We start from the raw sequence: 16,398 nt of genomic DNA on the forward strand, positions 1-16,398 counted from the left end.
CGGTTAACTTTATGAATGAAATTGAAAAGTTCCTGGTGTTTCGGATTTATTTTTTAAAATAATCCTCTCGGACATATTACTTACACTTTACGAAACGATAAGCATCGTTATTCTTATACTTTACAATGCACTGTACAGTACAATTTAAGTTTCCGAAATCTTATATGTACTGTACAGTACTGTATAGCACAGTATCTTTGAAATTCGGAAAGAATAGACTATTTTCTATCGGCAGAAATCGCTCCACAAACCGAATTTGATAGCGAAATCTAACGGGAGAAAAGTGGAAAGTAATTCTTCTTCGCCTTCTGGGCTCTCCGACGCTCGTGAGTCACGAGTGTAAGGAAGAGATCCCACTCTATGATACTCTGGGCGGAATCGTTCGCCCCACCCGACCCATGGTTCTAGATCTAACTGGGTCGGCTCTACTAATGATTTACTTCTCTACGATACACGTTACACTTTTCATTAGTTGCTCTCTCTCTATATTGCGTGTGTTACCCACGCGACAATATGACACATCGTACTTTTGGACGACGGAAAATTTTTTGAATATATAACTATATTCGTTTATGTTTAGTCTGGTAAGTATTTTTCAAAATGCCATTTTGTAAACTCATAGATTTTATATATTTCATTAAAATTTAAAAGCGTAAAGTATTATTTTAAGTTCCATAAATAATGACGTGATATCCGTTTTATGTAAGATGTCGTCACGGATTCACTAATAAGAGCGTTTTGTTCTGGCATTACTGGAATGAGAATTGCATGCCTCGGGGAAATATTCCATTCAAAAAGAAGTCTGTCTTGCGAACAATGTCTTCGATTACAAAGGATCTAGTTAGACTTTTAATGGCGAAGTCATTTTGAGTATGTAGCCTCCAGTAAGCTTATTATATCTAACTGAGTAGAAAAGAAATTGTTAGTTCGGTTTGCTCATCAATTATTATGTTAGAATAAGTAACCCGAGCAAAAAAGAATTCAGTGGAAAATTTCTCGTCGTAAAACTTCGACATTTATTGTAGTTCTTTAAATATTTCGAATGGATATACTGTACGTGTTTGCAAAGTTAAAAATAAAATTATATTTTAATTACAAATAAACGAAAAGATTTAAATTATATTTCAGTAATTTTTCTTTAATCCTTGTGAGATAATTTTTTCCAGTTTAAAAAGTTAATTTTAATATAGTGGTCCTATATGACTTATGAATAATTTAAAACACAAATTGGTTTAATGTTAACGTTTTAAATATAATTTATAATACCGAGTAAAGATTATTATCGATATAACTAAGAGTATGTTAATGACATTTACTTTTTGTTTACAATCATTTTAAAATAGTCAGTCGTAAACTAAAAACAAAATAGTAATTGTAATAGCTAACAACTTCTCAAAGTGATGAAACATATTTTTAAAAATTTTCAAAACACTAAAAGGAAAAGGAGTGTGAAAAATAGTTACAAGATGTTTTATATCTTAAATGTTTGCATTAATTTGTATCAGATGGTCTGTTTCTCTGCTATTTAATTGTAAGTGCGTTAACATCGTATGCTCTATCCAAAACTTATTACATTTATTTGATTATAATCGCATTTTGTTTGATTTACCCAGCAAAACGGTGCGCGCAAAATTCCACGAAAGAAAATATTCAAATAAGATTTAATAGCTTTATAACAATACTCTATTTATTCAAAGACAGGCCTACTTATAACCTATGCTGGAAACAAGAAACCATTCTATAAAATATTATTAAACCGTGTTGTAGCGGTCATTACTATTCCTAGAGATTTATCATTTTCAAGTAGAGATTTATGTAAGGTGATTCTGTTCCAACTTCTTGTATTCTAATGAATAGTGTTCTCATAGAATGTAAATGATTAATCGCGGAGCGATATTTTCCTCGTTTTTGTGCCGATCAAAGCGACTTAGCCTTGAGGTTTCAATGCAACCACCTGCTTACCTGTGCCTCAAGCATAATAAGAGCTGGAATGCTGTTTGCATCAACGATACTTCTCTTTCTTCGGTGGGCTACAAATAAAAGGAAGGGAAAAAATGGCTGTCATTAAATAATATCGGGTTCTGATAAAAAAATGCTATAACTTTATTCTTATTCGGAAATCTTTACTGAAATGTAGTAGAATCGTTCAACCTTAATAAAACAGGCAATAAAACTTTTATCTGTATTTTTCTCCGAGTACATTTCAGTCGCTTAATTATCAATATAATTTTAATATTAGAATAATATAGAATTTAATATAGTAGAAAGCAGTGGAGAATTATAATTTTAGTTCCATTGCTAATTAGTAACGACTTACTAAATTACTAAAGTATATTCCTCTTATAAACAGTAATTTAAGTAACCGGTAGAAAGAACGACGAAAGAAAAATACTCGATTGTTTCGGAGAAGAGTTGATAACAGGACAGAGATCTTTTTGCTGTAACCTGTCCCACAGGATGACATAATACGTTGTGCCACAAACGGAAAGCGGGTTTTCTATTTGACCTGACAGATCATACAGAAGGATAAATCAAGCTTCTTCGCTTACACCTGCACCCTATATACCCGTCTACTGACAGGTAACGCGTGTAGATAACACCTACCTTAAGGCATCGACTCTCGCCAACACTGCAAATTTGTCGTTTTAATTTCTAATTCCATTAGTGTTAATAATGTGAATTCAGTTTTACTGATTTTAATAACTTAGAAGGAATGTCTTTATTCGAAAAGTCCTAAAAGGAAACATTTTCTCGCCAGATGTCTATTAATTAAGATAATCAAATATTTAAAAGTAAGGTGTCCAACCATATAACTTACAATTTATGCGGCGTGAAGAATGCATATTAATGCTCGTTGCTGTTTTTTATCTCGTCTGTTGACATAAAAATTGACATTCTGATTAAGATAATAAAAAGAAAAAAAGTAATTCGATTAAAAAAAATACTTATGTTTAAACCATCATTATAATTATCGTTAGATTCCTTTGGGTGATATCCTTGTGAAATAAAGTGAAACTCAGTGGATCTAGTTTATCTAGATTATCGTTAATTAGCTTGGGTGATTTTATTTATTTTCCGATCCCATTTAGTGTTGATATATTTATTTAAATGTAAATTTGCTAATACGCAATATGTTAATATTGATTGAAATTTTAATAAATACATTTGTAAAAGTGATTTTTCATGTAGAAATTTATTTATAAAGCCAACTCGTTATATTTAAATTTTAAATTAAGTAATAAAGTAATCACTTACGGAGAACATAAATCGATTATGTTAATGTGATCATAATTAATTTAAAATTCAAAATAAATATTGTTATTCCAGCATATTAACAATAATTTTATTGTTCAGTTGCTCTTTTGTAGAGAAAAATTAAATGATTAATTAATATATTTTATCAAAGAAAAATAAAAGAATAGTTAACATAAGGTGCATAGAACTTAATCTATATTTTGCCCCGGATAAAATCTAAAGCTATTTATTGACGTATCTTTAGATCTAAACCAAGAAAATTTGGATATTTTCATGAATTTTACTACTTTGAAAATCATAACTATATTAATAACGTTACTATAGTTACTGCTTTACATGTTACTTTAATTAATCGCCAAAAAGTGTGCTTATTAGATTGTAAGTGATACGATTCAGCTCGTTAAGCGAACATATATTCTCCGATTAATCAGAATATTTAATAGTTTTATTATAAATTATCACCAATATCAGACAGTGAAAATAAGCAATTTGTATTTCCATTCTTAAATCATTAATATGCTACTTTTTGAAGTCGAAACTTTTGATCTGTAATAAATAAAAGTATATCTAAAATGTGGCTGTTAAACATGTTTTTAAAGATTAGCTTATTTCTGAAACAATTACAAGCCTGTATAATATAAATATAAAGATTCGAACATGTCTTCCATATCACGAAATAAAGTTAATATTAGTAAAAACCCATCGTAAATTTTTACAAAATAGAATTGCTTTGATTTATAGAACTAAATTATGAGCGAATTACACGAAAATTAAATTTGAAATTTCTTATATTGTATACACATATATGTCAAAATCTTGAATGTATATAAACTTACGTAAATTGGTTAATTATTAAGTGATATAATAAATGAATCTGTTAAGAATGTCGTCATTAATAATAATATAGAAATAGTTTTGTATGCGGAAATATGAAGTAAAACGACTACGAAAAGAATGTTCTTTTCAAAGCTTTAATTGTATTATACACGTAAGGAACGAGTATAAGCGATATAAATATTCAGCTTGTTTTGAACCCGAAAGCAATCTTCTCCCAATAAATTATTACATAAACTAATGTGAGAATTGAATTGCCTCAAGGTCTATTTATGTAGAGTAGGCATTACAAAAAAAAAACTAAATTGAAATTAATGGTTTTGAAGACACAAAAAATCATTTGATCATTAAAATTATTGGACCTATATTAAAATACGAGCCAATAAAATATTAATGTAATCTAAGTAAATAACTTTAACAGTTTATATAACATAATATAATATAAATCATTGGTAAGCCTGCTAGCAAACCTCTATAAATTGACAATTATGATTATTATGTTTATTTTAAATAATAACAGAAAAAATTAAAATCATAAATCTCATTTAAAACTTTTAAAATTAATGTTTTAAAATAATTATTTATAAACCTTCAAAAAAGCTTTCAGAAAATTATTGCTTTACTTATTCAAAGAAAAATAAATTTATTATTTATTTATTTATTAAAATAAATTAAATTTATCATTTTATTAATTCATTTATTATTTTTTTATTAATTCTTTTATTAATCTCTTTATTAGTCAAGTAATCATAATGAAGAAAGAGAGAGAGAGAGAGAGAAAACTCTGCTTATTCTGAGCTCTGGTTAAACACATTTATTAATAATATATTAAAAAATTTTAATCAATTAATGTAATTTAAACGGTTACATATTATTTTACACTATCTTTTGATTTAATATTAGATTAGGTACTGTACTGTACAGGTACAGTACATTGTGAAACGAAATGACTAACGTAAAATCTGACACAATCTAAATCGATCCAATCAATTTCAAATAAAATCCCTAAGCTATTAAAGCTCTTTTTAAAACTTTTGTTGAAATTCTATACAGAATTCCCAGTTAGAGAAAGTTTAGTACCGGACAATAAGATTTCTGCACTTACAGGTACTGTACAAGTTTGTGGTTCGGTAGAAATAAGTGATCCAGCATTTTTGGAAACTTGTAACATGTTATATTTTTGAATTTCAAAAATTGGCGGGAAATATCGTACAGTCTCGTTCTTCCAAGGTTTTCTCGGTTATTGTTTACCTGTTTCTGCAAACATTATGGTGATAGAACGTAGGTTCGCCTTCGACGTTGATACAATTTTCACAAAACACATTGGATACAATTTTCCTCAAAGTTCTCGCCAGAAATGATGAATTAGTCGTGTTTTCTTGTTTAACATGAAACTGAGAGATGAAGGCTGAACTTCATTTACTTGTCTAAACCCGCTTCCTTCCGTCCTGTATCGAAACTAGGAAACTAAAAGTCATATTTTTTCCTCGAGTTGGCGTTTGTACGGGCTGGAAGTAAGAATTTCACTTTTTTGTTCGCGTCGTTTCTTACTGATCTGTGTAGCCACATTTGTTGGAATGGGAACAATGTCTGTAGTACACTTTTGTATGGTAGCGGACGTGGAGTTGTTTCGAAGTACGTGAGATGATGTTGACCGTCCATTTACCTCTTTTCTTTTCCTATGGGTGTCTTCTCTCTATTTTTCACCCGAAACAATTAACAGAGCCGTCAAAATTTGCGTCGAAATGTTAAACTGGACTATCCCGTACTACTCGACCGCTATGTGACACATAAATGTAATTGAACACATTGAACAAAATATGATGATAACACATTGGTGTTATATGGTTTATTTACATATTTGGTACTGTACATACAGTACATTCTATCAACAGAAATAATAACACTTACCTTTATATTAAAGCTCCTTGTCTCAATTAATATTTGATAAAGGTACAGTACCTTTATCAACACTTACCTTTCTTTTTCTTTTGTCCACCAGTGGCCGAGTGGATAAAAACATTGAGTACTAGCAGTTAGTCGCGGGTTTACGCCTCACCAACGAATCGGCCTCATAGAGTTTTCCGGGTTTTTTCACACGTCTAAAATCTAAACAGGGGTCAGTTTCTTATAGAAAGTATCCCTGGTAGTCATACCTCTTGTTAGCTCGCCCGAGTATTTCGTTGCCGCATCCCATTAAAAAAACCGAATCAATCCTTTTCTCTTCTTTACAAAACAACTCCACGAAATTATCTAGCGGCACTCGGTAACTCTCTAAAATCGACAAAATATCTCTCAGCTCCTAAACATCACAACACAGAACTTCCAATATGGCGATCCCACGCCTTCCTTGTAAGAAGCTAAAAACAGGTGATTGTCTAATGACGCATCCTCGTGTACTGTACAGTACTGTACATCGCAGATAATGATAATGTCACAGCCCAATGCTACACGAATTCTTATTTATCTTATTGGAATAATATTATTTAAAGATATTTCTATCGATGATAAATAAGAAATAATGTTTTCGGTTTTGATCCATTTTCTTGTTATATCTTTTCTTGTTTTAAATAAATATAATGTCAATAGTTAATTTAACAGAATTATATTTTAACTTAGAATATTTTTAGATAAAGATTTATTGTTTTGAACTATTTAATTGCTTTACAAATATTTCATGTTATAAATTTTATAACGAATTCGTAAAGCTCTTGAATATAGATGATGTCTAATTGACGAAATAGTAAAAACGAATTGTTAGTTTAACAGTCAAATTTAGTGCTTCGTTTTAAATTTGGTTAATGTATTCGTTTGTACAGACAATTTATTTTCGGTAATTATAACAACGCTTATAATGTTTAATTCTGTGCATTTAAAACAGCATAATTTTAAAACAAAATGCTTATCACACTAAGTTTTTAATACTTTAGTTACTAAAAGAGATTTTATTGTGTTGTTATTTTCTTCAAAATTAAAAAGTATATATATATATATTATAATACAAATAATAATGTCGCAAAAACAAACTTAGACTCGGTATGTATTATTTTAAATTTCCTGTAGTGAATAGGCCTATATAGGCATATACAGTATAGACTATATAACTTATATAGTGCAAAGTTATATATAAGTTAGGTTTATTTTACGTCCTCTGTCGTACGTAATAAAGTGTTAAATTCAAAAATGTAAACGCCTTCTATACGGCTTTCACGGAGAAGGCGGTTACATTTTTGAATTAAGCACTTTATTATGCACGACAGAGGACGTAAAATAAACATTAGTTACATATATCCGCATCAAATTACGATATAAATAAAAATCGGTTATTTTTCATACGAATGTATTTATACTGTAAACAAATAAGTACAGTGCATTTATATTTATGTAAAAATACCGAATTTATTTATTTAATAATAATTGTATACGGGGCCGTATTCTCTGGCAAGGATTAGGCCTTCAGAATAATATACGTACAAAATTACAGAAACATTCATTTTAAATCCAATGTATAAAATGTGTTATAGAACTATAAGTACTGTACAGAATGTGCAAGAAATACTAAGATTGCACTTATTGCACTTTGTATAAGACGAATACGCAGAGATTCAAGAATGCAATTCATAATATTGACTTTCGCAATTGGCATGTATAAATGAAACTAATAAAAACTATATTATTTTTCTAAAATCTAATTATTCGTCGGAAATTATTGATTTCAAATCGCATTTATTCTAAAATATAAGCTATAATTCGAAAGCAGATTGACAATTGTTCAAATGTTTCTGTAATAATATTAACAAATTAATTTAATCAAAGTTTACGATATAATATTATAATAAATAAAGAATATTTTATTTTTGTCATTATTAGTAATCGATAGACTACTTTTATATCCCCAATTTATACCCCTGTAGACGTCGTTAACTCGTCTCACTTTATTTTCCATATCCACTCGTTTAAAGAAACACTGTTGCTTTAAAATTGCGTGCGAATAAAGTCGCTGTGTCACAAAATATAAAGGATTTGGAGATAAAGGAATCAATTTTAATAAATATTTCGTGAGATAAAAATCTATTATCTCTTTCCTATTGTTACTTAGCAAGTGCATCGAATTATTCTACAGCAGTTGTGTGTATTTCTTAGTTACATCTAAACAGAATCAATTTATGCAAAAACTTTACGGCTCAAATGATGTCTTACTCATTTCGGTCCTACTGTATTAATTACATATAGGCCTATATTGGTACAAATTTGAAGTTTATTCACACGAAAAATAACAAAGAATGCTCTCGTCTCTTGCGTTTATTAAATTTGTTAACTTGGAGCATTAATTTATTCTAGATGATTAAATTTAAGCTTTTAAGCATTGTATTTTTTCAGTCCTCAGAAAATTTAGAATCATATAAAATACGTACTCTTTAAAAATAAAAAGAATGAGTTTTTAATTCAAAAATTAAAATATTTTGTTTTTAGTTACAATTATAATCGATTATATAATATTTTTGAAATAGAAAATGCTTAATTATGTCAGGCAAAATAATTTATATACGTATATATATAGCCTATAGGTTAAGATAAATTTCTTTTGATTTAGGTAAATAATGAATAAAAGTTTAATTAATGTTACTGACTACTGTACTTGTTGAAGTAATTAATGTATTATAACAATCCTAATTATTTCAATATTTATATCTCATTAAAATTGTTCTCTGGCTTTAGGATAAAAGAGATAACCTTTCGAAGAATAGCATTAGATCGCTACGATAATGATACCGAGAATAATTTTTTAAATAAAAATATTAATAAATTGTAATTTTTAAAACCAGCTAATACTGCAAAGAAAATCGGTTCATTAATTACAATATCCTATATAACAGATTGCATGAAAAACAATCTTCTTTTGTAAAAATTTAAATATGGGTAACAGCAATTATAATCTAATAATTTTTCTTATATCTTTCTATTTATTAAGCGTTATCTTCAAAATTACAAGAAATATTATCTGTAAAGGGTATAAAGAGAATATTAACAAACGAGCTATCTAAATTTTTATATAATACATTACCTTGAATGATAGAAAGCTTCTGAAACAAATGAAAAAAAAAAAAACTGATAAAAGAATATAATGAAATTTATAAAGATAACTCCTTGAAATGGAAAAGAAAGTCGATTAATGATTCTGTGCCATCCCTCGCAAAGACTGACCACCGTTTCCCCCTTTTCCCTGATACGTTCTAAAAACAATTTGACCTAATTGGCATTTTGCCCTCAGTCTTCGGCCAAAAAATTTAGATGACAGTCATAAATAACAAGTTTTTCATCATTTGTTTCTAGTTTTCGACTAATGTACACGTTTCTGTTGATCAGAGAAGCATAGATATAAAGAAATCTTCTAATTATATTCTTCATCCAATAATTATCGAAGAGATCAACGAATTGTAAAAGGTCAGTGGGTCAACCTCTCCCGCCCTTCCGTAATAAACTGTAACAGTATCAGTTTTTAATAATATCGCCTCATCCATTTATTCGATGTTTTCTTCTACGAATTGAAAACCGTTGACTTAATGGAATGACCGGTTTCATTTTTAAGAAATCTCCGTAAGTATTGTCTGAATAATTAATAATTATAAGCTCGTTCTTAAATAAAATTAATTAAAAAAAATAATAACCTTTAGAATTTAGATGGCTTTCTTACAACACAGTTTCTATAAGCGTAGAGTTTAGTAGAAACGAATGGGATTTTTTTATTACTCCAGCTGTAAATAGTTAAATAACTATTATTAGTGTTAATGAAGGCTTCGACTACTTTACAAAACAAACGTTTTGAAAAGGAAATTACGGCTTTTTATTTTTCTTCTACGCTGGTCTCTCTACCTTTAGTAAGTAGGATGAATAAAAATCTACAATATGTCACATTCGTTGCCCGGGGGCACCTTCAGAGAAAGACGAATTGCAAACAGAAGTAGTTTATCTTACTCGACATCGTCCCGCAGACGTAAGACGTCGATAATAACAGTAGGTGAAGAAATCGTAGACTAATGCCGAGAGATCACGAACCTAAAAGCACCTCCCGTCTTCGTTGTTTTAGAACACGTTGTGAGATAATGACAGGTTACCTACCAAATATATCAGAAAACGGCGATGGTATGTGGAATAAATATAACCAAACCCGATTGTTTATTTACACAATTAGATTTTTTATTCTCAGAATAAATGAATATTTAATAAATTTCAAATATCTAAGGCAATGTCATTTAAAGCACACACATTCAATTGCATTTCCTTTCTCACCAACAGTTTTTTTAGTTATCAAATAACGAATTTTGATTATATTTAAAGAGAATTGTATCAAATTAGAAGGTTCTAATATTTTGTCGATAGCTTCAAAGCAATTATAAAATAAAACTACAATAATCATTGTAAAAATAATCTACTTTTTAAAAATTGTTTGCTTAATTTGATACGAAAAAACAGCAATTTTTACGAAATTTTTTCCAATTTAATAATAATAAAAAAAGGTGAGATTAAGGATATTTATTCGTAAAGGATTGGAGAATCGACTATTAAATGTTGACTTATTTAACTTTTTCCATTTGAGTTCATGTAAAATTATTATTTGCATTGCTTTAGGGATTGACATTTTTTGAATTTAGTAGAACTTCATAACCTGATTACATTTTTTAAGATTCCTATCTCTTAATGATATTTCACTATATAGGCTATATATATGTACTGTACAGTACATACATACACACACACGGTAATTAAAAGTAATAAAACTACGTAATAAATTGCAGAATTTATTACGTAAATAGTGAAAATTGAAAAAATATAAAAATATTTTTTATGACGATTACTTTCAATGATAACTGATATCATTGGAAACTTTTGATGTAACTTTTTATTATTAATCATTTTTATTGCACAGTTTCTAACAATTTGATTATGATAAGAAAAAGTTTAATGAATTTATAAATTACTATTTTATGTATACATGGAATATTTAATACGAGAAGATGAAAAAGTAATGTCATTTATAGTGTTTTTATCCAATATAATAGTACTTTAATGAGTTGTAAATCGCATTTAAAAATTTAATTATTATAAAATTATGTTACGAGTAATAATTAGACTAAGATGATATTCGTTTTATGTTAAATTTTTTCAAAAAGTTCAGACGGTTTTAACAATATTGCTAGAAGTGCTGTCGGTGCATAAGAGCATTGAAACTATTCGTGCATACGAAGTTATTTAATAGAATTATTATTACAAATTTTATTGTTAATTTGTTACGTTATGATAACTACCGTAAACTTTTTTATAGAAAATTATATAAATAAAATATTTAATAATTCTGACAAAATAAATTTATCATTAAAAAAGTTAATCTGTACGATAAACTCGTTTGTCTATAGTCATTTTTAAACAATCTTTAAATAAATTACGTATTTTAGATTTATATAAATGTATTTAATTAGTTTTAATTAATAATTATAATGTAATATTAGGATAATTGTTTACGATAACAAAAAACAGAGTAATTAATGATTTTTTTACATATTTTTTAAAATGTTAACTTATGATTCAAATTAATTAGAATATAGACCTAAAAATTGATATTCATAAGATTTTTAGGTTTATATACCGGTCAGTACGTCGCCAATTTTTTAGATATTTAAATGATATTTAATGAAGAGGAAATTAAAGTAAAAGTTTATAGGATATCACGGTATCATTTCATTCGGAGAATTAAACTACTTGGTACTGTTTAGAAGCTTCGTAGAGTAAATATTAAATAAAAATTTTAATGATAATCTAAGTTATCGTCGAATTACCTATATTACTTACTTAAAATTGCTATTTAGGTGGGCTATATCGTATTCGGATATTATAGAATCTATCTTGAGTAGTAGATACTACTGTGTAGTACCCAAACTCGACGAAAAATATAGTAAATTTGTGTTTTTTTTTTAATTTAAATACGGTTTTATTTATTAACGAAAGTAACATTTAATTTTTATGAACAATAAATTAGAAAGACAATGTTTATATCTTTATTATAAAAAATACATGTTTCAATATAAAAAAATAGATAATTAGCTATAAAAAATTCTTGTTAGAAGGTTAAAGAATAGACTATATATTTTATTTATTTCCGGTTAATTTTGCTTATTTGAGGATGAACATTCGATATTTTTCAAGAAAGATAAGTTACAGTCTCAATTGCACCGAACATGCAATAATTAACTCTTCGACCTCAACAAAGAAGTCAGTTTACTTAGTGCAGGTGCAAATTTTCAAGAGAGAATTTTCTGTCTTACTTCATCAATGCAGTCTGAAACGCTAAAAATAACAAAAACAATATCGGTATTAATCTTAGTACTTTAATTTATGTCTTCTTAAGTTCTAAGAAAAATATTTTAACGAAGCAAAAAGTATAAATTTATTGCAGATAAAAAAAAAAGGTATTTTCTGATAAACATTATAAATTCCCCAGTTAGAATGTATTTTAAATTCAAATGAGTTATTCTAAATTCTATAAGTTAAAAGAAATGCTGATTGCCAAATTGTTTTCGATTAAATAACTTATATCGTGTTAAAATCGCATTAGTTTACTGGAAGAAATAAGTTAAACTTTTTTCAATTCACTTTTGCTTTACGTTTACAATCGAATATAATATTTATCTTAATATTAATCGCTATCATAGTCTATAAACAATTTTTTTATTTTATGTACATATCTTTTGCATATAATTAATTTCCTGTCAAGAGATCTTCAGTCGATTTATTAAATAAAGTCTTTATCTATCATCTGAAAATACACTATAAAATATTTCTTTCGATAATTTTAAGGTAGGATAGGACGCACTCAATTATTTAATTGCCTTATTAAATCGTAATTACTTTAAATACAAAACTTCTTGTACTTCTTTCGAGGATTCGTTTCAGTTATTTGTAACAGATTTTCACGGTAAGTTGTTATACATTAATGATTTGATTAGGGTTATTCTTTTCGGTCAGTATTAACCCCGTAAGGGAAAAGGCGTGATGCTAAAATTCTATGTACGTAATTTTTTAAAATAATTTTTCACTTCATAAAGTATATTTGTAAGCCAATGTAATAAACATGTTTTTATTTATTTTTTTACAGATGTTTTTCCATAAAATAATTCAGAATTTAACTTAAAATTTGCATATTTACGGATATGACGATGTTTAATTCCCGTGAAATTAATTACAGATTTAAGCTAATTACTCTTAATGGTGCATTAATTATCGTAGTCATTAATCAAATATATGTCCGTTTATACACTCAATCACACTCATTACTTATTGTTGTTTAAAATTTTTCCTTAGAGATAACTTAATTTTGCTCATAGTAAAAACATCATCTGTAACAAGTTTTAATAATAAAATTAAATTTAATTAAAGACGTAACACGATAGGCATTTATGTTTGAATTAAGATAATAACTTGGAAATCAATTAAGACATTTTTTTATTTTTTTCTGGAAGATTATTATTATTATAAAAAAACAAAGCTCTCTCTTTTCTATTAGTTCAGTTGACCCGTTGCTAAAGTGGGATAAAACATAATAAATTAGTAGCCTAAATAATACATGATACGAAAATAATCAACTCTGTGCTTATTAATTAGACTGAACGAGGTGTCAAGTAGACCTTGGGTCAACCGCGTAACCTATTTGTTGCGGTCGACTGATCATATTAACCAATTCGTCGATTTATGTTATTTTAATTAATAACAGACACATCGAGTATTATCTAATAACAACAAAATGCTTTTAGCGGCTAACTAGGAATAAATTAATCATCATTAATTTAAATTAATTAAAAATAATATACAAGTTTTCTACATTAAAAACTCTATATAACCGGAGGTGTATCTACACAAGTTTAGTTAATATCAGTATTAGGGCAGCTTTACAAGCGATAGAAAGTCGGATATAAGAAAAAGAATAAGAAGCGAGGTAGCTGGTAGAATCCAACATTGCACGCCCTAATTACGACCCCTCCTATTCTGGTGCAAACGGGTAAAACAAAGTTAAAAAACTTACCTGGTTTAATTCCCCGTATACGTATAACGGGACAGGTGAGCGAGTGCGGTGGTCGTCGGCGAGGAGGCAAGTTGTGTCGACGCGCATTGCTCGAGATGAAAATGAAAATCAAACCGGATAACCGCCAGGGTGTCGAATGGGTGTTGCCCGATCTGTCTTCGACGATATCAGATGATTTGTGATGTTTCGCGATGTAAGATCGACGATTCAGGTAAGTTATTAGTCGCGCGCACCACCCCGTTCCCATCATAGATTATACTTTATCGACACTTAGTGTTGTATTATAGTTTCAAAAACATTCTTTTCATTCAACGTAAACAAGCGAATTATTTACGTTTGGACAAACAATCCGATTCGTACGAAGTCCGCGGCAGTTTTGAATCATCGGATAAACTTAAAATTTCGTATTGTTAATATCTTTAATAAAGTTAAACGTTTAATTTTTACTCTTAAACGAAAATACTTATTTAATTTTCTATTCAAATATTATAATTAATTAAAACCGGATTCTGGATATGTTTAAATTCAACTTGTAAAGATTCGACTTTTTATATTGAATACTTAGTTTAAACGAATAATTATCCAATAATAAACTGCGAAACAAAGACGAGTTTTAAATAATTACAGTGGAAAATTATTTATATTTTGGTAATGCAAAACAATAGAATATTATTCATCGGGCGGAAATTTGAAGAAAGTAATTAATTGTTTTAAATGGTTAAATAACTTCTAGCTCTTTTTCAATTTAAATAGAAAATCTTCTTAAAAATTAAATTTATTTTATATTTGTTCAAATTTTAAATTAAGATAATTTTAAAAAAATATGTTAATTTTGTCACAAAGAAATATATTTGTTTGACATTTATGATTTTATAATAATATGGAGTTGCTAATTAAAACATTGCTTCCGTTATTTGCCTTCAGATTCGATTCATACGATTATCTTGCAATATTTCTTATCGATTAAGATACGAAATTATACATTTGATATAATCTGGTCGTAATTAAGCTCGTAAAATCTAAAGTGATTAATCAAGAAGAGCTTAGAATGTAGATTAAATTATATATAGATATATTCAAATATATAAAAAGTTGTTTTAAGAGATAATTAAATATATTTATAAAATAAGCATACGTAGAATTATATACTTCTTTTTACCTATCGATATATAAAAATTCTCGATTCTAAATAGGCTAATCATGTTATGTTTTTTGATAAAATTCTAGATTAATTTCTATGGATAAAATTTTTTAAAATAAGAAATTAAAAGAAAATGAGTTGAAAGAAGAACTTTCGGGTTTAGATCATTGTTAAGATAAACGGTAAATTATAAATATAACAAACTTTAACGTTAATTGTTCGTAAATTCGCATTTTGTTAGAAAATTAACCGATAAAAAATTAATTATTTATTATTTTAAGAGGAATAGAACGAGGCAATAATTAATAGCAACAGATTTCATCCTCAGGGACTGTTGTTCGGAGTGCATTGAATTTTGCACAATCGATGTTTTCTTTCGTCCCGTATTGGGCAGAAAAATATCATCGTAGGTAGAGAAAAAAAGGACCAAAAGTAAAAAAGTTAAATCATTGAAGCATTCGGCCAGGAGATGTATACTATTTATCAATGACGAATGATGTGTGAAGTAGTTTGGAAAGTGGGGCGCTCGAATTTTTTTCATTTTTCCAGAGAAGAAAAAAATATCCTTTCGTCGGACTATCCACCGCTAGATCTTCCTCTCTAACGGCAATTAAAGTGTCATTGGACGTTTGCTTTTCTTTTTCGTTTCGTTATTATTATTATTTTGAATTACAAACGGGGCTAAGTGTGTCACTCGCAGTCATAAAAATACGTGGAAGTATCGGATGAGACGATAATTACGGAGAAGCCGATCGTTTGTATTGAAACTTGATCTTCCAAAATATAAACTAGAGCACTTAGGAAAGTCGTAATATTTGACAATATATTATTTTTTTGAGGAAGATATTCTAGTATAACGAGAGTCAATGTTTTACGTATTTTTATTTTAATTTTCGTTTAAAGTCATGCGTCGGTGTAACAAAAAAAATATTCATTTTTTTAATCTTTACCAGTGTAAGAATTTCCTTATTTTATGTAAATAATACTCAATGAATAAATAATACATTTTTATCAGATTACTTTTCCTATTCCTTGGTCGAGTACTGTATGAGGAATTTCTAAAAAAAAATATGATGTATCTAAATTTTTATAT

Source organism: Centruroides sculpturatus, unplaced genomic scaffold (assembly GCF_000671375.1).
Source record: "Centruroides sculpturatus isolate CEXI.00-Female unplaced genomic scaffold, Cexi_2.0 scaffold101, whole genome shotgun sequence".
Classification (NCBI taxonomy): domain Eukaryota; kingdom Metazoa; phylum Arthropoda; class Arachnida; order Scorpiones; family Buthidae; genus Centruroides; species Centruroides sculpturatus.